Raw genomic sequence first — 22,465 nt, forward strand, 5'->3', positions numbered from 1 at the left:
GATAGACGTACAATGACCACACACGTACCCACACCAGTTCTTCCTGAAGCACAGCTTTACCGCGCTACCAGGACGTTTTTTGGTAACTCAATATCTTTCTGTAGCTCCATCCCCAACCCCCTCCCCTGCTACATTGCTCCAAAATCCAAGACATCTTCACAGGGCCTCCTTTCACAGCCAGCTTAATATTAACACACACACCACCTCCCTCCACCCCCCAGAAAGAAAAAGTGCAACTCAACCTGGCCCCCCCGAGCGCCACTCAACATGAGCCAGACAAAAAGGAAGGGAAATGCTGCATTCCCCGGGGACGGTCTAGGGTTACCGTGGAACGAGATCCTCAAAGAGTCCGGCGGCCACATGAGCGGCCCGTAATGGCCATAATGGGAGGACAGGAATGACAACGGGACGAGAGAGGAGGGACCGGTGGGATGAGGATGACTGGAGACAAAATGGGAGCTTGTCACAGAGAGAGAGAGAGAGAGAGAGAGAGAGAGAGAGAGAGAGAGAGAGAGAGGGGAGGGAGAGAGAGAAGAGCGGCCTGTCTGCATTTGGGGGAAGGACACTGCAACCCTATCTGGATTGTCAGGCCTTTCCTCTCCAGTTAGACCCCATGTAGAAGTATCCACACGTGCACAAACACTCAATCTAGATCGTACAAAACTGCACCATACCAGTGTTCCACAACTCCAGAAGCCGGCCGGAGCAGCAGGGTGACGGCAACAACCCAAACAGAGCTGGAGGGAAGTGAATCAAGTCAAACAGGGAGCAGCCCAAACTCCTGACTTCCCTTTCAACTAGGCCAGTAAACTGATGTTAGGGAGAGAGAGGGGGGAGAGAAATAGTGAGAGAGGGAAAACATAATTAGGCTGAGAGCAGAGCTGTTTTTATAATGGCATTCATCAAAATAGCTGAGTCTCGGGGGACCGCAGCCGGGATTCAGTGAGGAAATTAAAGGCGTTCCACCACAAACTGGCTGTGTGTGTGTGTGTGGACACTGGATGCCAAAGGCCAGTATCTCTGTGTGTGTGGACACTGGATGCCAAAGGCCAGTATCTCTGTGTGTGTGTGGACACTGGATGCCAAAGGCCAGTATCTCTGTGTGTGTGGACACTGGATGCCAAAGGCCAGTATCTCTGTGTGTGTGTGGACACTGGATGCCAAAGGCCAGTATCTCTGTGTGTGTGTGGACACTGGATGCCAAAGGCCAGTATCTCTGTGTGTGTGTGGACACTGGATGCCAAAGGCCAGTATCTCTGTGTGTGTGGACACTGGATGCCAAAGGCCAGTATCTCTGTGTGTGTGGACACTGGATGCCAAAGATCAGTATCTCTGTGTGTGTGGACACTAGATGCCAAAGGCCAGTATCTCTGTGTGTGTGTGTGTGTGGACACTGGATGCCAAAAGCCAGTATTTCTGTGTGTGTGTGGACACTGGATGCCAAAGGCCAGTATTTCTGTGTGGATATTGGATGCCCAAGGCCAGTATTTCTGTGTGTGTGTGGACACTGGATGCCAAAGGCCAGTATCTCTGTGTGTGTGTGTGGACACTGGATGCCAAAGGCCAGTATCTCTGTGTGTGTGTGTGGACACTGGATGCCAAAGGCCAGTATCTCTGTGTGTGTGTGTGTGGACACTGGATGCCAAAGGCCAGTATCTCTGTGTGTGTGGATACTGGATGCCAAAGGCCAGTATCTCTGTGTGTGTGGATACTGGATGCCAAAGGCCAGTATCTCTGTGTGTGTGTGTGGACACTGGATGCCAAAGGCCAGTATCTGTGTGTGTGTGTGTGGAAACTGGATGCCAAAGGCCAGTATCTGTGTGTGTGTGTGTGTGTGGAAACTGGATGCCAAAGGCCAGCATCTCTGTGTGTGTGTGGACACTGGATGCCAAAGGCCAGTATCTATGTGTGTGTGTGTGTGTGTGTGTGTGGACACTGGATGCCAAAGGCCATTATCTCTGTGTGTGTGTGTGGACACTGGATGCCAAAGGCCAGTATTTGTGTGTGTGTGTGTGGACATTGGATGCCAAAGGCCATTATCTCTGTGTGTGTGTGTGTGGACACTGGATGCCAAAGGCCAGTATCTCTGTGTGTGTGTGTGTGTGTGTGTGTGGACACTGGATGCCAAAGGCCAGTATCTCTGTGTGTGTGTGTGTGGACACTGGATGCCAAAGGCCAGTATCTCTGTGTGTGTGTGTGTGGACACTGGATGCCAAAGGCCAGTATCTCTGTGTGTGTGTGTGTGTGTGTAGACACTGCATGCCAAAGGCCAGTATCTCTCTGTGTGTGTGTGTAGACACTGGATGCCAAAGGCCAGTATCTCTCAGTGTGTGTGTAGACACTGGATGCCAAAGGCCAGTATCTCTCAGTGTGTGTGTAGACACTGGATGCCAAAGGCCAGTATCTCTCTCTGTGTGTGTGTGTAGACACTGGATGCAAAAGGCCAGTATCTGTATGTGTGTGTGGACACCGGATGCCAAAGGCCAGTATCTGTGTGTGTGTGTGGACACTGGATGCCAAAGGCCAGAATCTATGTGTGTGTGTGTGGACACTGGATGCCAAAGGCCATTATCTATGTGTGTGTGTGTGTGGACACTGGATGCCAAAGGCCAGTATCTGTGTGTGTGTGTGTGTGTGTGTGTGTAGACACTGGATGCCAAAGGCCAGTATCTCTGTGTGTGTGTGTAGACACTGGATGCCAAAGGCCAGTATCTCTGTGTGTGTGTGTAGACACTGCATGCCAAAGGCCAGTATCTCTCTGTGTGTGTGTGTAGACACTAGATGCCAAAGGCCAGTATCTCTGTGTGTGTGTGTGTGTGTGTAGACACTGGATGCCAAAGGCCAGTATCTCTGTGTGTGCGTGTGTGTGTGTGTAGACACTGGATGCCAAAGGCCAGTATCTCTGTGTGTGTGTGTGTGTGTGTAGACACTGGATGCCAAAGGCCAGTATCTCTGTGTGTGTGTGTGTGTGTGTGTGTAGACACTGGATGCCAAAGGCCAGTATCTCTCTGTGTGTGTGTAGACACTGCATGCCAAAGGCCAGTATCTCTGTGTGTGTGTGTGTGTGTGTGTGTGTGTGTGTGTGTGTGTGTGTGTGTGTGTGTGTGTGTGTGTGTAGACACTGGATGCCAAAGGCCAGTATCTGTGTGTGTGTGTAGACACTGGATGCCAAAGGCCAGTATCTCTGTGTGTGTGTGTGGACACTGGATGCCAAAGGCCAGTATCTCTGTGTGTGTGTGTGTGGACACTGGATGCCAAAGGCCAGTATCTCTGTGTGTGTGTGTGGACACTGGATGCCAAAGGCCAGTATCTCTGTGTGTGTGTGTGGACACTGGATGCCAAAGGCCAGTATCTCTGTGTGTGTGTGGACACTGGATGCCGAAGGCCAGTATCTCTGTGTGTGTGTGGACACTGGATGCCAAAAGCCAGTATTTCTGTGTGTGTGTGGACACTGGATGCCAAAAGCCAGTATTTCTGTGTGTGTGTGTGTGTGGAAACTGGATGCCAAAGGCCAGCATCTCTGTGTGTGTGTGGACACTGGATGCCAAAGGCCAGTATCTATGTGTGTGTGTGTGTGTGTGTGGACACTGGATGCCAAAGGCCATTATCTCTGTGTGTGTGTGTGTGTGGACACTGGATGCCAAAGGCCAGTATTTGTGTGTGTGTGTGTGGACATTGGATGCCAAAGGCCATTATCTCTGTGTGTGTGTGTGTGTGGACACTGGATGCCAAAGGCCAGTATCTCTGTGTGTGTGTGTGTGTGTGTGTGTGTGTGGACACTGGATGCCAAAGGCCAGTATCTCTGTGTGTGTGTGTGTGGACACTGGATGCCAAAGGCCAGTATCTCTGTGTGTGTGTGTGTGGACACTGGATGCCAAAGGCCAGTATCTCTCTGTGTGTGTGTGTGTGTGTGTGTGTAGACACTGCATGCCAAAGGCCAGTATCTCTCTGTGTGTGTGTGTAGACACTGGATGCCAAAGGCCAGTATCTCTCAGTGTGTGTGTAGACACTGGATGCCAAAGGCCAGTATCTCTGTGTGTGTGTGGACACTGGATGCCAAAGGCCAGTATCTCTGTGTGTGTGTGGACACTGGATGCCAAAGGCCAGTATCTCTGTGTGTGTGTGGACACTGGATGCCAAAGGCCAGTATCTCTGTGTGTGTGTGGACACTGGATGCCAAAGGCCAGTATCTCTGTGTGTGTGTGGACACTGGATGCCAAAGGCCAGTATCTCTGTGTGTGTGGACACTGGATGCCAAAGGCCAGTATCTCTGTGTGTGTGGACACTAGATGCCAAAGATCAGTATCTCTGTGTGTGTGGACACTAGATGCCAAAGGCCAGTATCTCTGTGTGTGTGTGTGTGTGGACACTGGATGCCAAAAGCCAGTATTTCTGTGTGTGTGTGGACACTGGATGCCAAAGGCCAGTATTTCTGTGTGGATATTGGATGCCCAAGGCCAGTATTTCTGTGTGTGTGTGGACACTGGATGCCAAAGGCCAGTATCTCTGTGTGTGTGTGTGGACACTGGATGCCAAAGGCCAGTATCTCTGTGTGTGTGTGGACACTGGATGCCAAAGGCCAGTATCTCTGTGTGTGTGTGTGTGGACACTGGATGCCAAAGGCCAGTATCTCTGTGTGTGTGGATACTGGATGCCAAAGGCCAGTATCTCTGTGTGTGTGTGTGGACACTGGATGCCAAAGGCCAGTATCTGTGTGTGTGTGTGTGGAAACTGGATGCCAAAGGCCAGTATCTGTGTGTGTGTGTGTGTGTGGAAACTGGATGCCAAAGGCCAGCATCTCTGTGTGTGTGTGGACACTGGATGCCAAAGGCCAGTATCTATGTGTGTGTGTGTGTGTGTGTGGACACTGGATGCCAAAGGCCATTATCTCTGTGTGTGTGTGTGGACACTGGATGCCAAAGGCCAGTATTTGTGTGTGTGTGTGTGGACATTGGATGCCAAAGGCCATTATCTCTGTGTGTGTGTGTGTGGACACTGGATGCCAAAGGCCAGTATCTCTGTGTGTGTGTGTGTGTGTGTGTGTGTGGACACTGGATGCCAAAGGCCAGTATCTCTGTGTGTGTGTGTGTGTGGACACTGGATGCCAAAGGCCAGTATCTCTGTGTGTGTGTGTGTGGACACTGGATGCCAAAGGCCAGTATCTCTGTGTGTGTGTGTGTGTGTGTAGACACTGCATGCCAAAGGCCAGTATCTCTCTGTGTGTGTGTGTAGACACTGGATGCCAAAGGCCAGTATCTCTCAGTGTGTGTGTAGACACTGGATGCCAAAGGCCAGTATCTCTCAGTGTGTGTAGACACTGGATGCCAAAGGCCAGTATCTCTCTCTGTGTGTGTGTGTAGACACTGGATGCAAAAGGCCAGTATCTGTATGTGTGTGTGGACACCGGATGCCAAAGGCCAGTATCTCTGTGTGTGTGGATACTGGATGCCAAAGGCCAGTATCTCTGTGTGTGTGTGTGGACACTGGATGCCAAAGGCCAGTATCTGTGTGTGTGTGTGTGGAAACTGGATGCCAAAGGCCAGTATCTGTGTGTGTGTGTGTGTGTGGAAACTGGATGCCAAAGGCCAGCATCTCTGTGTGTGTGTGGACACTGGATGCCAAAGGCCAGTATCTATGTGTGTGTGTGTGTGTGTGTGTGTGGACACTGGATGCCAAAGGCCATTATCTCTGTGTGTGTGTGTGGACACTGGATGCCAAAGGCCAGTATTTGTGTGTGTGTGTGTGGACATTGGATGCCAAAGGCCATTATCTCTGTGTGTGTGTGTGTGGACACTGGATGCCAAAGGCCAGTATCTCTGTGTGTGTGTGTGTGTGTGTGGACACTGGATGCCAAAGGCCAGTATCTCTGTGTGTGTGTGTGTGTGGACACTGGATGCCAAAGGCCAGTATCTCTGTGTGTGTGTGTGTGGACACTGGATGCCAAAGGCCAGTATCTCTGTGTGTGTGTGTGTGTGTGTAGACACTGCATGCCAAAGGCCAGTATCTCTCTGTGTGTGTGTGTAGACACTGGATGCCAAAGGCCAGTATCTCTCAGTGTGTGTGTAGACACTGGATGCCAAAGGCCAGTATCTCTCAGTGTGTGTGTAGACACTGGATGCCAAAGGCCAGTATCTCTCTCTGTGTGTGTGTGTAGACACTGGATGCAAAAGGCCAGTATCTGTATGTGTGTGTGGACACCGGATGCCAAAGGCCAGTATCTGTGTGTGTGTGTGGACACTGGATGTCAAAGGCCAGAATCTATGTGTGTGTGTGTGGACACTGGATGCCAAAGGCCATTATCTATGTGTGTGTGTGTGTGGACACTGGATGCCAAAGGCCAGTATCTCTGTGTGTGTGTGTGTGTGTGTGTGTAGACACTGGATGCCAAAGGCCAGTATCTCTGTGTGTGTGTGTAGACACTGGATGCCAAAGGCCAGTATCTCTGTGTGTGTGTGTAGACACTGCATGCCAAAGGCCAGTATCTCTCTGTGTGTGTGTGTAGACACTAGATGCCAAAGGCCAGTATCTCTGTGTGTGTGTGTGTGTGTAGACACTGGATGCCAAAGGCCAGTATCTCTGTGTGTGCGTGTGTGTGTGTGTAGACACTGGATGCCAAAGGCCAGTATCTCTGTGTGTGTGTGTGTGTAGACACTGGATGCCAAAGGCCAGTATCTCTGTGTGTGTGTGTGTGTGTGTGTGTGTGTGTGTAGACACTGGATGCCAAAGGCCAGTATCTCTCTGTGTGTGTGTAGACACTGCATGCCAAAGGCCAGTATCTCTGTGTGTGTGTGTGTGTGTGTGTGTGTGTGTGTGTGTGTGTAGACACTGGATGCCAAAGGCCAGTATCTGTGTGTGTGTGTAGACACTGGATGCCAAAGGCCAGTATCTCTGTGTGTGTGTGTGGACACTGGATGCCAAAGGCCAGTATCTCTGTGTGTGTGTGTGTGTGGACACTGGATGCCAAAGGCCAGTATCTCTGTGTGTGTGTGTGGACACTGGATGCCAAAGGCCAGTATCTCTGTGTGTGTGTGTGGACACTGGATGCCAAAGGCCAGTATCTCTGTGTGTGTGTGGACACTGGATGCCGAAGGCCAGTATCTCTGTGTGTGTGTGGACACTGGATGCCAAAAGCCAGTATTTCTGTGTGTGTGTGGACACTGGATGCCAAAAGCCAGTATTTCTGTGTGTGTGTGTGTGTGTGGAAACTGGATGCCAAAGGCCAGCATCTCTGTGTGTGTGTGGACACTGGATGCCAAAGGCCAGTATCTATGTGTGTGTGTGTGTGTGTGTGTGGACACTGGATGCCAAAGGCCATTATCTCTGTGTGTGTGTGTGTGGACACTGGATGCCAAAGGCCAGTATTTGTGTGTGTGTGTGTGGACATTGGATGCCAAAGGCCATTATCTCTGTGTGTGTGTGTGTGTGGACACTGGATGCCAAAGGCCAGTATCTCTGTGTGTGTGTGTGTGTGTGTGTGTGTGTGTGTGTGTGGACACTGGATGCCAAAGGCCAGTATCTCTGTGTGTGTGTGTGTGGACACTGGATGCCAAAGGCCAGTATCTCTGTGTGTGTGTGTGTGGACACTGGATGCCAAAGGCCAGTATCTCTCTGTGTGTGTGTGTGTGTGTGTGTGTAGACACTGCATGCCAAAGGCCAGTATCTCTCTGTGTGTGTGTGTAGACACTGGATGCCAAAGGCCAGTATCTCTCAGTGTGTGTGTAGACACTGGATGCCAAAGGCCAGTATCTCTCTCTGTGTGTGTGTGTAGACACTGGATGCCAAAGGCCAGTATCTCTCTCTGTGTGTGTGTGTAGACACTGGATGCCAAAGGCCAGTATCTCTGTGTGTGTGTGTGGACACTGGATGCCGAAGGCCAGTATTTCTGTGTGTGTGTGGACACTGGATGCCAAAAGCCAGTATTTCTGTGTGTGTGTGGACACTGGATGCCAAAGGCCAGTATCTGTGTGTGTGTGTGTGGACACTGGATGCCAAAGGCCAGTATCTCTGTGTGTGTGTGGACACTGGATGCCAAAGGCCTGTATCTCTGTGTGTGTGTGTGTGGACACTGGATGCCAAATGCCAGTATTTGTGTGTGTGTGTGTGTGTGTGTGTGTGTGTGTGTGTGTGGATACTGGATGCCAAAGGTCAGTATCTGTGTGTGTGTGTGTGGATACTGGATGCCAAAGGCCAGTATCTCTGTGTGTGTGTGTGGATACTGGATGCCAAAGGACAGTATCTCTGTGTGTGTGTGGATACTGGATGCCAAAGGCCAGTATCTCTGTGTGTGTGTGTGGATACTGGATGCCAAAGGCCAGTATCTGTGTGTGTGTGTGTGGACACTGGATGCCAAAGGCCAGTATCTCTGTGTGTGTGTGGATACTGGATGCCAAAGGCCAGTATCTCTGTGTGTGTGTGGATACTGGATGCCAAAGGCCAGTATCTGTGTGTGTGTGTGTGGACACTGGATGCCAAAGGCCAGTATCTGTGTGTGTGTGTGTGGATACTGGATGCCAAAGGCCAGTATTTCTGTGTGTGTGTGGACACTGGATGCCAAAGGCCAGTATTTCTGTGTGGATATTGGATGCCCAAGGCCAGTATTTCTGTGTGTGTGTGGACACTGGATGCCAAAGGCCAGTATCTCTGTGTGTGTGTGTGGACACTGGATGCCAAAGGCCAGTATCTCTGTGTGTGTGTGTGTGGACACTGGATGCCAAAGGCCAGTATCTCTGTGTGTGTGTGTGTGGACACTGGATGCCAAAGGCCAGTATCTCTGTGTGTGTGTGTGTGGACACTGGATGCCAAAGGCCAGTATCTCTGTGTGTGTGGATACTGGATGCCAAAGGCCAGTATCTCTCTGTGTGTGTGTGTAGACACTAGATGCCAAAGGCCAGTATCTCTGTGTGTGTGTGTGTGTGTGTGTGTATGTAGACACTGGATGCCAAAGGCCAGTATCTCTGTGTGTGCGTGTGTGTGTGTGTAGACACTGGATGCCAAAGGCCAGTATCTCTGTGTGTGTGTGTGTGTGTGTAGACACTGGATGCCAAAGGCCAGTATCTCTGTGTGTGTGTGTGTGTGTGTGTGTGTGTGTGTAGACACTGGATGCCAAAGGCCAGTATCTCTCTGTGTGTGTGTAGACACTGCATGCCAAAGGCCAGTATCTCTGTGTGTGTGTGTGTGTGTGTGTGTGTGTGTGTGTGTGTGTGTGTAGACACTGGATGCCAAAGGCCAGTATCTCTGTGTGTGTGTGTGGACACTGGATGCCAAAGGCCAGTATCTCTGTGTGTGTGTGGACACTGGATGCCGAAGGCCAGTATCTCTGTGTGTGTGTGGACACTGGATGCCAAAAGCCAGTATTTCTGTGTGTGTGTGGACACTGGATGCCAAAAGCCAGTATTTCTGTGTGTGTGTGTGTGTGGAAACTGGATGCCAAAGGCCAGCATCTCTGTGTGTGTGTGGACACTGGATGCCAAAGGCCAGTATCTATGTGTGTGTGTGTGGACACTGGATGCCAAAGGCCATTATCTCTGTGTGTGTGTGTGTGGACACTGGATGCCAAAGGCCAGTATTTGTGTGTGTGTGTGTGGACATTGGATGCCAAAGGCCATTATCTCTGTGTGTGTGTGTGTGTGGACACTGGATGCCAAAGGCCAGTATCTCTGTGTGTGTGTGTGTGTGTGTGTGTGTGTGTGTGTGTGTGTGTGGACACTGGATGCCAAAGGCCAGTATCTCTGTGTGTGTGTGTGTGGACACTGGATGCCAAAGGCCAGTATCTCTGTGTGTGTGTGTGTGGACACTGGATGCCAAAGGCCAGTATCTCTCTGTGTGTGTGTGTGTGTGTGTGTGTGTAGACACTGCATGCCAAAGGCCAGTATCTCTCTGTGTGTGTGTGTAGACACTGGATGCCAAAGGCCAGTATCTCTCAGTGTGTGTGTAGACACTGGATGCCAAAGGCCAGTATCTCTCTGTGTGTGTGTGTAGACACTGGATGCCAAAGGCCAGTATCTCTCTCTGTGTGTGTGTGTAGACACTGGATGCCAAAGGCCAGTATCTCTGTGTGTGTGTGTAGACACTGGATGCCAAAGGCCAGTATCTCTGTGTGTGTGTGTGGACACTGGATGCCGAAGGCCAGTATTTCTGTGTGTGTGTGGACACTGGATGCCAAAAGCCAGTATTTCTGTGTGTGTGTGGACACTGGATGCCAAAGGCCAGTATCTGTGTGTGTGTGTGTGGACACTGGATGCCAAAGGCCAGTATCTCTGTGTGTGTGTGGACACTGGATGCCGAAGGCCAGTATCTCTGTGTGTGTGTGGACACTGGATGCCAAAAGCCAGTATTTCTGTGTGTGTGTGGACACTGGATGCCAAAAGCCAGTATTTCTGTGTGTGTGTGTGTGTGGAAACTGGATGCCAAAGGCCAGCATCTCTGTGTGTGTGTGGACACTGGATGCCAAAGGCCAGTATCTATGTGTGTGTGTGTGTGTGTGTGGACACTGGATGCCAAAGGCCATTATCTCTGTGTGTGTGTGTGTGGACACTGGATGCCAAAGGCCAGTATTTGTGTGTGTGTGTGTGGACATTGGATGCCAAAGGCCATTATCTCTGTGTGTGTGTGTGTGTGGACACTGGATGCCAAAGGCCAGTATCTCTGTGTGTGTGTGTGTGTGTGTGTGTGTGTGTGTGTGTGTGTGTGTGTGGACACTGGATGCCAAAGGCCAGTATCTCTGTGTGTGTGTGTGTGGACACTGGATGCCAAAGGCCAGTATCTCTGTGTGTGTGTGTGTGTGGACACTGGATGCCAAAGGCCAGTATCTCTCTGTGTGTGTGTGTGTGTGTGTGTAGACACTGCATGCCAAAGGCCAGTATCTCTCTGTGTGTGTGTGTAGACACTGGATGCCAAAGGCCAGTATCTCTCAGTGTGTGTGTAGACACTGGATGCCAAAGGCCAGTATCTCTCTCTGTGTGTGTGTGTAGACACTGGATGCCAAAGGCCAGTATCTCTCTCTGTGTGTGTGTGTAGACACTGGATGCCAAAGGCCAGTATCTCTGTGTGTGTGTGTAGACACTGGATGCCAAAGGCCAGTATCTCTGTGTGTGTGTGTGGACACTGGATGCCGAAGGCCAGTATTTCTGTGTGTGTGTGGACACTGGATGCCAAAAGCCAGTATTTCTGTGTGTGTGTGGACACTGGATGCCAAAGGCCAGTATCTGTGTGTGTGTGTGTGGACACTGGATGCCAAAGGCCAGTATCTCTGTGTGTGTGTGGACACTGGATGCCAAAGGCCTGTATCTCTGTGTGTGTGTGTGTGTGTGGACACTGGATGCCAAAGGCCAGTATTTGTGTGTGTGTGTGTGTGTGTGTGGATACTGGATGCCAAAGGTCAGTATCTGTGTGTGTGTGTGTGGATACTGGATGCCAAAGGCCAGTATCTCTGTGTGTGTGTGGATACTGGATGCCAAAGGCCAGTATCTCTGTGTGTGTGTGGATACTGGATGCCAAAGGCCAGTATCTGTGTGTGTGTGTGTGGACACTGGATGCCAAAGGCCAGTATCTGTGTGTGTGTGTGTGGATACTGGATGCCAAAGGCCAGTATTTCTGTGTGTGTGTGGACACTGGATGCCAAAGGCCAGTATCTCTGTGTGGATATTGGATGCCCAAGGCCAGTATTTCTGTGTGTGTGTGGACACTGGATGCCAAAGGCCAGTATCTCTGTGTGTGTGTGTGGACACTGGATGCCAAAGGCCAGTATCTCTGTGTGTGTGTGTGTGGACACTGGATGCCAAAGGCCAGTATCTCTGTGTGTGTGTGTGTGGACACTGGATGCCAAAGGCCAGTATCTCTGTGTGTGTGTGTGTGGACACTGGATGCCAAAGGCCAGTATCTCTGTGTGTGTGGATACTGGATGCCAAAGGCCAGTATCTCTCTGTGTGTGTGTGTAGACACTAGATGCCAAAGGCCAGTATCTCTGTGTGTGTGTGTGTGTGTGTATGTAGACACTGGATGCCAAAGGCCAGTATCTCTGTGTGTGCGTGTGTGTGTGTGTAGACACTGGATGCCAAAGGCCAGTATCTCTGTGTGTGTGTGTGTGTGTGTAGACACTGGATGCCAAAGGCCAGTATCTCTGTGTGTGTGTGTGTGTGTGTGTGTGTGTGTGTGTAGACACTGGATGCCAAAGGCCAGTATCTCTCTGTGTGTGTGTAGACACTGCATGCCAAAGGCCAGTATCTCTGTGTGTGTGTGTGTGTGTGTGTGTGTGTGTGTGTGTGTGTAGACACTGGATGCCAAAGGCCAGTATCTGTGTGTGTGTGTAGACACTGGATGCCAAAGGCCAGTATCTCTGTGTGTGTGTGTGGACACTGGATGCCAAAGGCCAGTATCTCTGTGTGTGTGTGGACACTGGATGCCGAAGGCCAGTATCTCTGTGTGTGTGTGGACACTGGATGCCAAAAGCCAGTATTTCTGTGTGTGTGTGGACACTGGATGCCAAAAGCCAGTATTTCTGTGTGTGTGTGAAACTGGATGCCAAAGGCCAGCATCTCTGTGTGTGTGTGGACACTGGATGCCAAAGGCCAGTATCTATGTGTGTGTGTGTGTGTGTGTGGACACTGGATGCCAAAGGCCATTATCTCTGTGTGTGTGTGTGTGTGGACACTGGATGCCAAAGGCCAGTATTTGTGTGTGTGTGTGTGGACATTGGATGCCAAAGGCCATTATCTCTGTGTGTGTGTGTGTGTGGACACTGGATGCCAAAGGCCAGTATCTCTGTGTGTGTGTGTGTGTGTGTGTGTGTGTGGACACTGGATGCCAAAGGCCAGTATCTCTGTGTGTGTGTGTGTGGACACTGGATGCCAAAGGCCAGTATCTCTGTGTGTGTGTGTGACACTGGAGGCCATCTCTCTAGGATGCCAAAGGCCAGTATCTCTGTGTGTGTGTAGACACTGCATGCCAAAGGCCAGTATCTCTCTGTGTGTGTGTGTAGACACTGGATGCCAAAGGCCAGTATCTCTCAGTGTGTGTGTAGACACTATGCCAAAGGCCAGTATCTCTGTGTGTGTGTGTAGACACTGGATGCCAAAGGCCAGTATCTCTGTGTGTGTGTGTAGACACTGGATGCCAAAGGCCAGTATCTCTGTGTGTGTGTGTGGACACTGGATGTATGCCAAAGGCCAGTATCTGTGTGTGTGTGTGTGTGTGGACACTGGATGCCAAAGGCCAGTATCTCTGTGTGTGTGTGGACACTGGATGTGTGTGGATATTGGATGCCCAAGGCCAGTATTTCTGTGTGTGTGTGGACACTGGATGCCAAAGGCCAGTATCTCTGTGTGTGTGTGTGTGTGTGGACACTGGATGCCAAGGCCAGTATCTCTGTGTGTGTGTGGACACTGGATGCCAAAGGCCAGTATTTCTGTGTGTGTGTGGACACTGGATGCCAAAGGCCAGTATCTCTGTGTGTGGATATTGGATGCCCAAGGCCAGTATTTCTGTGTGTGTGTGGACACTGGATGCCAAGGCCAGTATCTCTGTGTGTGTGTGTGGACACTGGATGCCAAAGGCCAGTATCTCTGTGTGTGTGTGTGGACACTGGATCAGTATCTCTGTGTGTGTGTGTGTGGACACTGGATGCCAAAGGCCAGTATCTCTGTGTGTGTGTGTGTGGACACTGGATGCCAAAGGCCAGTATCTCTGTGTGTGTGGATACTGGATGCCAAAGGCCAGTATCTCTCTGTGTGTGTGTGTAGACACTAGATGCCAAAGGCCAGTATCTCTGTGTGTGTGTGTGTGTGTGTATGTAGACACTGGATGCCAAAGGCCAGTATCTCTGTGTGTGCGTGTGTGTGTGTGTAGACACTGGATGCCAAAGGCCAGTATCTCTGTGTGTGTGTGTGTGTGTGTAGACACTGGATGCCAAAGGCCAGTATCTCTGTGTGTGTGTGTGTGTGTGTGTGTGTGTGTGTGTAGACACTGGATGCCAAAGGCCAGTATCTCTCTGTGTGTGTGTAGACACTGCATGCCAAAGGCCAGTATCTCTGTGTGTGTGTGTGTGTGTGTGTGTGTGTGTGTGTGTGTGTGTAGACACTGGATGCCAAAGGCCAGTATCTGTGTGTGTGTGTAGACACTGGATGCCAAAGGCCAGTATCTCTGTGTGTGTGTGTGGACACTGGATGCCAAAGGCCAGTATCTCTGTGTGTGTGTGGACACTGGATGCCGAAGGCCAGTATCTCTGTGTGTGTGTGGACACTGGATGCCAAAAGCCAGTATTTCTGTGTGTGTGTGGACACTGGATGCCAAAAGCCAGTATTTCTGTGTGTGTGTGGAAACTGGATGCCAAAGGCCAGCATCTCTGTGTGTGTGTGGACACTGGATGCCAAAGGCCAGTATCTATGTGTGTGTGTGTGTGTGTGTGGACACTGGATGCCAAAGGCCATTATCTCTGTGTGTGTGTGTGTGGACACTGGATGCCAAAGGCCAGTATTTGTGTGTGTGTGTGTGGACATTGGATGCCAAAGGCCATTATCTCTGTGTGTGTGTGTGTGTGGACACTGGATGCCAAAGGCCAGTATCTCTGTGTGTGTGTGTGTGTGTGTGTGTGTGTGGACACTGGATGCCAAAGGCCAGTATCTCTGTGTGTGTGTGTGTGGACACTGGATGCCAAAGGCCAGTATCTCTGTGTGTGTGTGTGTGGACACTGGATGCCAAAGGCCAGTATCTCTGTGTGTGTGTGTGTGTGTGTGTGTGTAGACACTGCATGCCAAAGGCCAGTATCTCTCTGTGTGTGTGTGTAGACACTGGATGCCAAAGGCCAGTATCTCTCAGTGTGTGTGTAGACACTGGATGCCAAAGGCCAGTATCTCTCTCTGTGTGTGTGTGTAGACACTGGATGCCAAAGGCCAGTATCTCTCTCTGTGTGTGTGTGTAGACACTGGATGCCAAAGGCCAGTATCTCTGTGTGTGTGTGTGGACACTGGATGCCGAAGGCCAGTATTTCTGTGTGTGTGTGGACACTGGATGCCAAAAGCCAGTATTTCTGTGTGTGTGTGGACACTGGATGCCAAAGGCCAGTATCTGTGTGTGTGTGTGTGGACACTGGATGCCAAAGGCCAGTATCTCTGTGTGTGTGTGGACACTGGATGCCAAAGGCCTGTATCTCTGTGTGTGTGTGGACACTGGATGCCAAAGGCCAGTATCTCTGTGTGGATATTGGATGCCCAAGGCCAGTATTTCTGTGTGTGTGTGGACACTGGATGCCAAAGGCCAGTATCTCTGTGTGTGTGTGTGGACACTGGATGCCAAAGGCCAGTATCTCTGTGTGTGTGTGGATACTGGATGCCAAAGGCCAGTATTTCTGTGTGTGTGTGGACACTGGATGCCAAAGGCCAGTATCTCTGTGTGGATATTGGATGCCCAAGGCCAGTATTTCTGTGTGTGTGTGGACACTGGATGCCAAAGGCCAGTATCTCTGTGTGTGTGTGTGGACACTGGATGCCAAAGGCCAGTATCTCTGTGTGTGTGTGTGTGGACACTGGATGCCAAAGGCCAGTATCTCTGTGTGTGTGTGTGTGGACACTGGATGCCAAAGGCCAGTATCTCTGTGTGTGTGTGTGTGGACACTGGATGCCAAAGGCCAGTATCTCTGTGTGTGTGGATACTGGATGCCAAAGGCCAGTATCTCTCTGTGTGTGTGTGTAGACACTAGATGCCAAAGGCCAGTATCTCTGTGTGTGTGTGTGTGTGTGTATGTAGACACTGGATGCCAAAGGCCAGTATCTCTGTGTGTGCGTGTGTGTGTGTGTAGACACTGGATGCCAAAGGCCAGTATCTCTGTGTGTGTGTGTGTGTGTGTAGACACTGGATGCCAAAGGCCAGTATCTCTGTGTGTGTGTGTGTGTGTGTGTGTGTGTGTGTGTAGACACTGGATGCCAAAGGCCAGTATCTCTCTGTGTGTGTGTAGACACTGCATGCCAAAGGCCAGTATCTCTGTGTGTGTGTGTGTGTGTGTGTGTGTGTGTAGACACTGGATGCCAAAGGCCAGTATCTGTGTGTGTGTGTAGACACTGGATGCCAAAGGCCAGTATCTCTGTGTGTGTGTGTGGACACTGGATGCCAAAGGCCAGTATCTCTGTGTGTGTGTGGACACTGGATGCCGAAGGCCAGTATCTCTGTGTGTGTGTGGACACTGGATGCCAAAAGCCAGTATTTCTGTGTGTGTGTGGACACTGGATGCCAAAAGCCAGTATTTCTGTGTGTGTGTGTGTGTGGAAACTGGATGCCAAAGGCCAGCATCTCTGTGTGTGTGTGGACACTGGATGCCAAAGGCCAGTATCTATGTGTGTGTGTGTGTGTGTGTGGACACTGGATGCCAAAGGCCATTATCTCTGTGTGTGTGTGTGTGGACACTGGATGCCAAAGGCCAGTATTTGTGTGTGTGTGTGTGGACATTGGATGCCAAAGGCCATTATCTCTGTGTGTGTGTGTGTGTGGACACTGGATGCCAAAGGCCAGTATCTCTGTGTGTGTGTGTGTGTGTGTGTGTGGACACTGGATGCCAAAGGCCAGTATCTCTGTGTGTGTGTGTGTGGACACTGGATGCCAAAGGCCAGTATCTCTGTGTGTGTGTGTGTGGACACTGGATGCCAAAGGCCAGTATCTCTCTGTGTGTGTGTGTGTGTAGACACTGGATGCCAAAGGCCAGTATCTCTCAGTGTGTGTGTAGACACTGGATGCCAAAGGCCAGTATCTCTCTCTGTGTGTGTGTGTAGACACTGGATGCCAAAGGCCAGTATCTCTCTCTGTGTGTGTGTGTAGACACTGGATGCCAAAGGCCAGTATCTCTGTGTGTGTGTGTGGACACTGGATGCCGAAGGCCAGTATTTCTGTGTGTGTGTGGACACTGGATGCCAAAAGCCAGTATTTCTGTGTGTGTGTGGACACTGGATGCCAAAGGCCAGTATCTGTGTGTGTGTGTGTGGACACTGGATGCCAAAGGCCAGTATCTCTGTGTGTGTGTGGACACTGGATGCCAAAGGCCTGTATCTCTGTGTGTGTGTGTGTGGACACTGGATGCCAAAGGCCAGTATTTGTGTGTGTGTGTGTGTGTGTGTGTGTGTTTGTGTGTGGATACTGGATGCCAAAGGTCAGTATCTGTGTGTGTGTGTGTGGATACTGGATGCCAAAGGCCAGTATCTCTGTGTGTGTGTGTGGATACTGGATGCCAAAGGACAGTATCTCTGTGTGTGTGTGGATACTGGATGCCAAAGGCCAGTATCTCTGTGTGTGTGTGGATACTGGATGCCAAAGGCCAGTATCTGTGTGTGTGTGTGTGGACACTGGATGCCAAAGGCCAGTATCTGTGTGTGTGTGTGGATACTGGATGCCAAAGGCCAGTATCTCTGTGTGTGTGTGGATACTGGATGCCAAAGGCCAGTATCTGTGTGTGTGTGTGTGGACACTGGATGCCAAAGGCCAGTATCTGTGTGTGTGTGTGTGTGGATACTGGATGCCAAAGGCCAGTATTTCTGTGTGTGTGTGGACACTGGATGCCAAAGGCCAGTATTTCTGTGTGGATATTGGATGCCCAAGGCCAGTATTTCTGTGTGTGTGTGGACACTGGATGCCAAAGGCCAGTATCTCTGTGTGTGTGTGTGGACACTGGATGCCAAAGGCCAGTATCTCTGTGTGTGTGTGTGTGGACACTGGATGCCAAAGGCCAGTATCTCTGTGTGTGTGGATACTGGATGCCAAAGGCCAGTATCTCTGTGTGTGTGTGTGGACACTGGATGCCAAAGGCCAGTATCTGTGTGTGTGTGTGTGGAAACTGGATGCCAAAGGCCAGTATCTGTGTGTGTGTGTGTGTGTGGAAACTGGATGCCAAAGGCCATTATCTCTCAGTGTGTGTGTAGACACTGGATGCCAAAGGCCAGTATCTATGTGTGTGTGTGTGTGTGTGTGTGGACACTGGATGCCAAAGGCCATTATCTCTGTGTGTGTGTGTGGACACTGGATGCCAAAGGCCAGTATTTGTGTGTGTGTGTGTGGACACTGGATGCCAAAGGCCAGTATCTCTGTGTGTGTGTGTGTGGACACTGGATGCCAAAGGCCAGTATCTCTGTGTGTGTGGACACTGGATGCCAAAGGCCAGTATCTCTGTGTGTGTGTGTGTGTGTGTGTAGACACTGCATGCCAAAGGCCAGTATCTCTCTGTGTGTGTGTGTAGACACTGGATGCCAAAGGCCAGTATCTCTCAGTGTGTGTGTAGACACTGGATGCCAAAGGCCAGTATCTCTCAGTGTGTGTGTAGACACTGGATGCCAAAGGCCAGTATCTCTCTCTGTGTGTGTGTGTGTAGACACTGGATGCAAAAGGCCAGTATCTGTATGTGTGTGTGGACACCGGATGCCAAAGGCCAGTATCTGTGTGTGTGTGTGGACACTGGATGCCAAAGGCCAGAATCTATGTGTGTGTGTGTGGACACTGGATGCCAAAGGCCATTATCTATGTGTGTGTGTGTGTGGACACTGGATGCCAAAGGCCAGTATCTCTGTGTGTGTGTGTGTGTGTGTGTGTGTGTAGACACTGGATGCCAAAGGCCAGTATCTCTCTGTGTGTGTGTAGACACTGGATGCCAAAGGCCAGTATCTCTGTGTGTGTGTGTAGACACTGCATGCCAAAGGCCAGTATCTCTCTGTGTGTGTGTGTAGACACTAGATGCCAAAGGCCAGTATCTCTGTGTGTGTGTGTGTGTGTGTGTGTAGACACTGGATGCCAAAGGCCAGTATCTCTCTGTGTGTGTGTGTGTGTGTGTGTGTAGACACTGGATGCCAAAGGCCAGTATCTCTGTGTGTGTGTGTGTGTGTGTAGACACTGGATGCCAAAGGCCAGTATCTCTGTGTGTGTGTGTGTGTGTGTGTGTGTGTGTAGACACTGGATGCCAAAGGCCAGTACCTCTCTGTGTGTGTGTAGACACTGCATGCCAAAGGCCAGTATCTCTGTGTGTGTGTGTGTGTGTGTGTGTGTGTGTGTGTAGACACTGGATGCCAAAGGCCAGTATCTGTGTGTGTGTGTAGACACTGGATGCCAAAGGCCAGTATCTCTGTGTGTGTGTGTGGACACTGGATGCCAAAGGCCAGTATCTCTGTGTGTGTGTGTGTGTGTGGACACTGGATGCCAAAGGCCAGTATCTCTGTGTGTGTGTGTGGACACTGGATGCCAAAGGCCAGTATCTCTGTGTGTGTGTGTGGACACTGGATGCCAAAGGCCAGTATCTCTGTGTGTGTGTGGACACTGGATGCCGAAGGCCAGTATCTCTGTGTGTGTGTGGACACTGGATGCCAAAAGCCAGTATTTATGTGTGTGTGTGGACACTGGATGCCAAAAGCCAGTATTTCTGTGTGTGTGTGTGTGTGGAAACTGGATGCCAAAGGCCAGCATCTCTGTGTGTGTGTGGACACTGGATGCCAAAGGCCAGTATCTATGTGTGTGTGTGTGTGTGTGGACACTGGATGCCAAAGGCCATTATCTCTGTGTGTGTGTGTGGACACTGGATGCCAAAGGCCAGTATTTGTGTGTGTGTGTGTGGACATTGGATGCCAAAGGCCATTATCTCTGTGTGTGTGTGTGTGGACACTGGATGCCAAAGGCCAGTATCTCTGTGTGTGTGTGTGTGTGTGTGTGTGTGTGGACACTGGATGCCAAAGGCCAGTATCTCTGTGTGTGTGTGTGTGGACACTGGATGCCAAAGGCCAGTATCTCTGTGTGTGTGTGTGTGGACACTGGATGCCAAAGGCCAGTATCTCTCTGTGTGTGTGTGTGTGTGTGTAGACACTGCATGCCAAAGGCCAGTATCTCTCTGTGTGTGTGTGTAGACACTGGATGCCAAAGGCCAGTATCTCTCAGTGTGTGTGTAGACACTGGATGCCAAAGGCCAGTATCTCTCTCTGTGTGTGTGTGTGTAGACACTGGATGCCAAAGGCCAGTATCTCTCTCTGTGTGTGTGTGTAGACACTGGATGCCAAAGGCCAGTATCTCTGTGTGTGTGTGTGGACACTGGATGCCGAAGGCCAGTATTTCTGTGTGTGTGTGGACACTGGATGCCAAAAGCCAGTATTTCTGTGTGTGTGTGGACACTGGATGCCAAAGGCCAGTATCTGTGTGTGTGTGTGTGGACACTGGATGCCAAAGGCCAGTATCTCTGTGTGTGTGTGGACACTGGATGCCAAAGGCCTGTATCTGTGTGTGTGTGTGTGGATACTGGATGCCAAAGGCCAGTATCTCTGTGTGTGTGTGGACACTGGATGCCGAAGGCCAGTATCTCTGTGTGTGTGTGGATACTGGATGCCAAAGGCCAGTATCTCTGTGTGTGTGTGTGGACACTGGATGCCAAAGGCCAGTATGTGTGTGTGTGTGTGTGGACACTGGATGCCAAAGGCCAGTATCTGTGTGTGTGTGTGTGGATACTGGATGCCAAAGGCCAGTATCTCTGTGTGTGTGTGGACACTGGATGCCGAAGGCCAGTATCTCTGTGTGTGTGTGGATACTGGATGCCAAAGGCCAGTATCTCTGTGTGTGTGTGTGGACACTGGATGCCAAAGGCCAGTATGTGTGTGTGTGTGTGTGTGTGTGTGGATACTGGATGCCAAAGGCCAGTATCTGTGTGTGTGTGTGTGGATACTGGATGCCAAAGGCCAGTATCTCTGTGTGTGTGTGTGGATACTGGATGCCAAAGGCCAGTATCTCTGTGTGTGTGTGGATACTGGATGCCAAAGGCCAGTATCTCTGTGTGTGTGTGTGGATACTGGATGCCAAAGGCCAGTATCTGTGTGTGTGTGTGGACACTGGATGCCAAAGGCCAGTATCTCTGTGTGTGTGTGGATACTGGATGCCAAAGGCCAGTATCTCTGTGTGTGTGTGGATACTGGATGCCAAAGGCCAGTATCTGTGTGTGTGTGTGTGTGTGGACACTGGATGCCAAAGGCCAGTATCTGTGTGTGTGTGTGTGGATACTGGATGCCAAAGGCCAGTATCTCTGTGTGTGTGTGGACACTGGATGCCGAAGGCCAGTATCTCTGTGTGTGTGTGGATACTGGATGCCAAAGGCCAGTATCTCTGTGTGTGTGTGTGGACACTGGATGCCAAAGGCCAGTATCTGTGTGTGTGTGTGTGGAAACTGGATGCCAAAGGCCAGTATATGTGTGTGTGTGTGTGTGTGTTTGGAAACTGGATGCCAAAGGCCAGTATCTCTGTGTGTGTGTGTGGACAATGGATGCCAAAGGCCAGTATCTCTGTGTGTGTGTGGACACTGGATGCCAAAGGCCATTATCTCTGTGTGTGTGGACACTGGATGCCAAAGGCCAGTATCTGTGTGTGTGTGTGTGTGTGTGGACACTGGATGCCAAAGGCCAGTATCTCTGTGTGTGTGTGTGTGGACACTGGATGCCAAAGGCCAGTATCTCTGTGTGTGTGTGTGGATACTGGATGCCAAAGGCCAGTATCTCTGTGTGTGTGTGGATACTGGATGCCAAAGGCCAGTATCTCTGTGTGTGTGTGTGGATACTGGATGCCAAAGGCCAGTATCTCTGTGTGTGTGTGTGGATACTGGATGCCAAAGGCCAGTATCTCTGTGTGTGTGTGGATACTGGATGCCAAAGGCCAGTATCTCTGTGTGTGTGTGTGGATACTGGATGCCAAAGGCCAGTATCTGTGTGTGTGTGTGGACACTGGATGCCAAAGGCCAGTATCTCTGTGTGTGTGTGGATACTGGATGCCAAAGGCCAGTATCTCTGTGTGTGTGTGGATACTGGATGCCAAAGGCCAGTATCTGTGTGTGTGTGTGTGTGTGGACACTGGATGCCAAAGGCCAGTATCTGTGTGTGTGTGTGTGGATACTGGATGCCAAAGGCCAGTATCTCTGTGTGTGTGTGGACACTGGATGCCGAAGGCCAGTATCTCTGTGTGTGTGTGGATACTGGATGCCAAAGGCCAGTATCTCTGTGTGTGTGTGTGGACACTGGATGCCAAAGGCCAGTATCTGTGTGTGTGTGTGTGGAAACTGGATGCCAAAGGCCAGTATATGTGTGTGTGTGTGTGTGTGTTTGGAAACTGGATGCCAAAGGCCAGTATCTCTGTGTGTGTGTGTGGACAATGGATGCCAAAGGCCAGTATCTCTGTGTGTGTGTGGACACTGGATGCCAAAGGCCATTATCTCTGTGTGTGTGGACACTGGATGCCAAAGGCCAGTATCTGTGTGTGTGTGTGTGTGTGTGGACACTGGATGCCAAAGGCCAGTATCTCTGTGTGTGTGTGTGTGTGGACACTGGATGCCAAAGGCCAGTATCTCTGTGTGTGTGTGCGCGTCTTTCTAACGACTTGACACATGACCAGACAGCAGTCAGAGGGAACACAGTCGGTCATACAGAAAAACCACAGTACGACAGTCGACTCAAAACAGGCCCAGGGCACATCAACTGACCACTTG

The 22,465-nt window shown here is 50.7% G+C and overlaps 1 protein-coding gene across 1 annotated transcript in view; it reads right to left on the reverse strand.

The window, feature by feature from the left end:
• Positions 1 to 22,465, reverse strand: part of LOC115135246 (tRNA (32-2'-O)-methyltransferase regulator THADA) — a 135,896-nt gene that overhangs the window by 48,456 nt on the left and 64,975 nt on the right. The window lies entirely within an intron of this gene.

The sequence above is a fragment of the Oncorhynchus nerka genome, linkage group LG10, assembly GCF_034236695.1.
Source record: "Oncorhynchus nerka isolate Pitt River linkage group LG10, Oner_Uvic_2.0, whole genome shotgun sequence".
Classification (NCBI taxonomy): Eukaryota; Metazoa; Chordata; class Actinopteri; order Salmoniformes; family Salmonidae; genus Oncorhynchus; species Oncorhynchus nerka.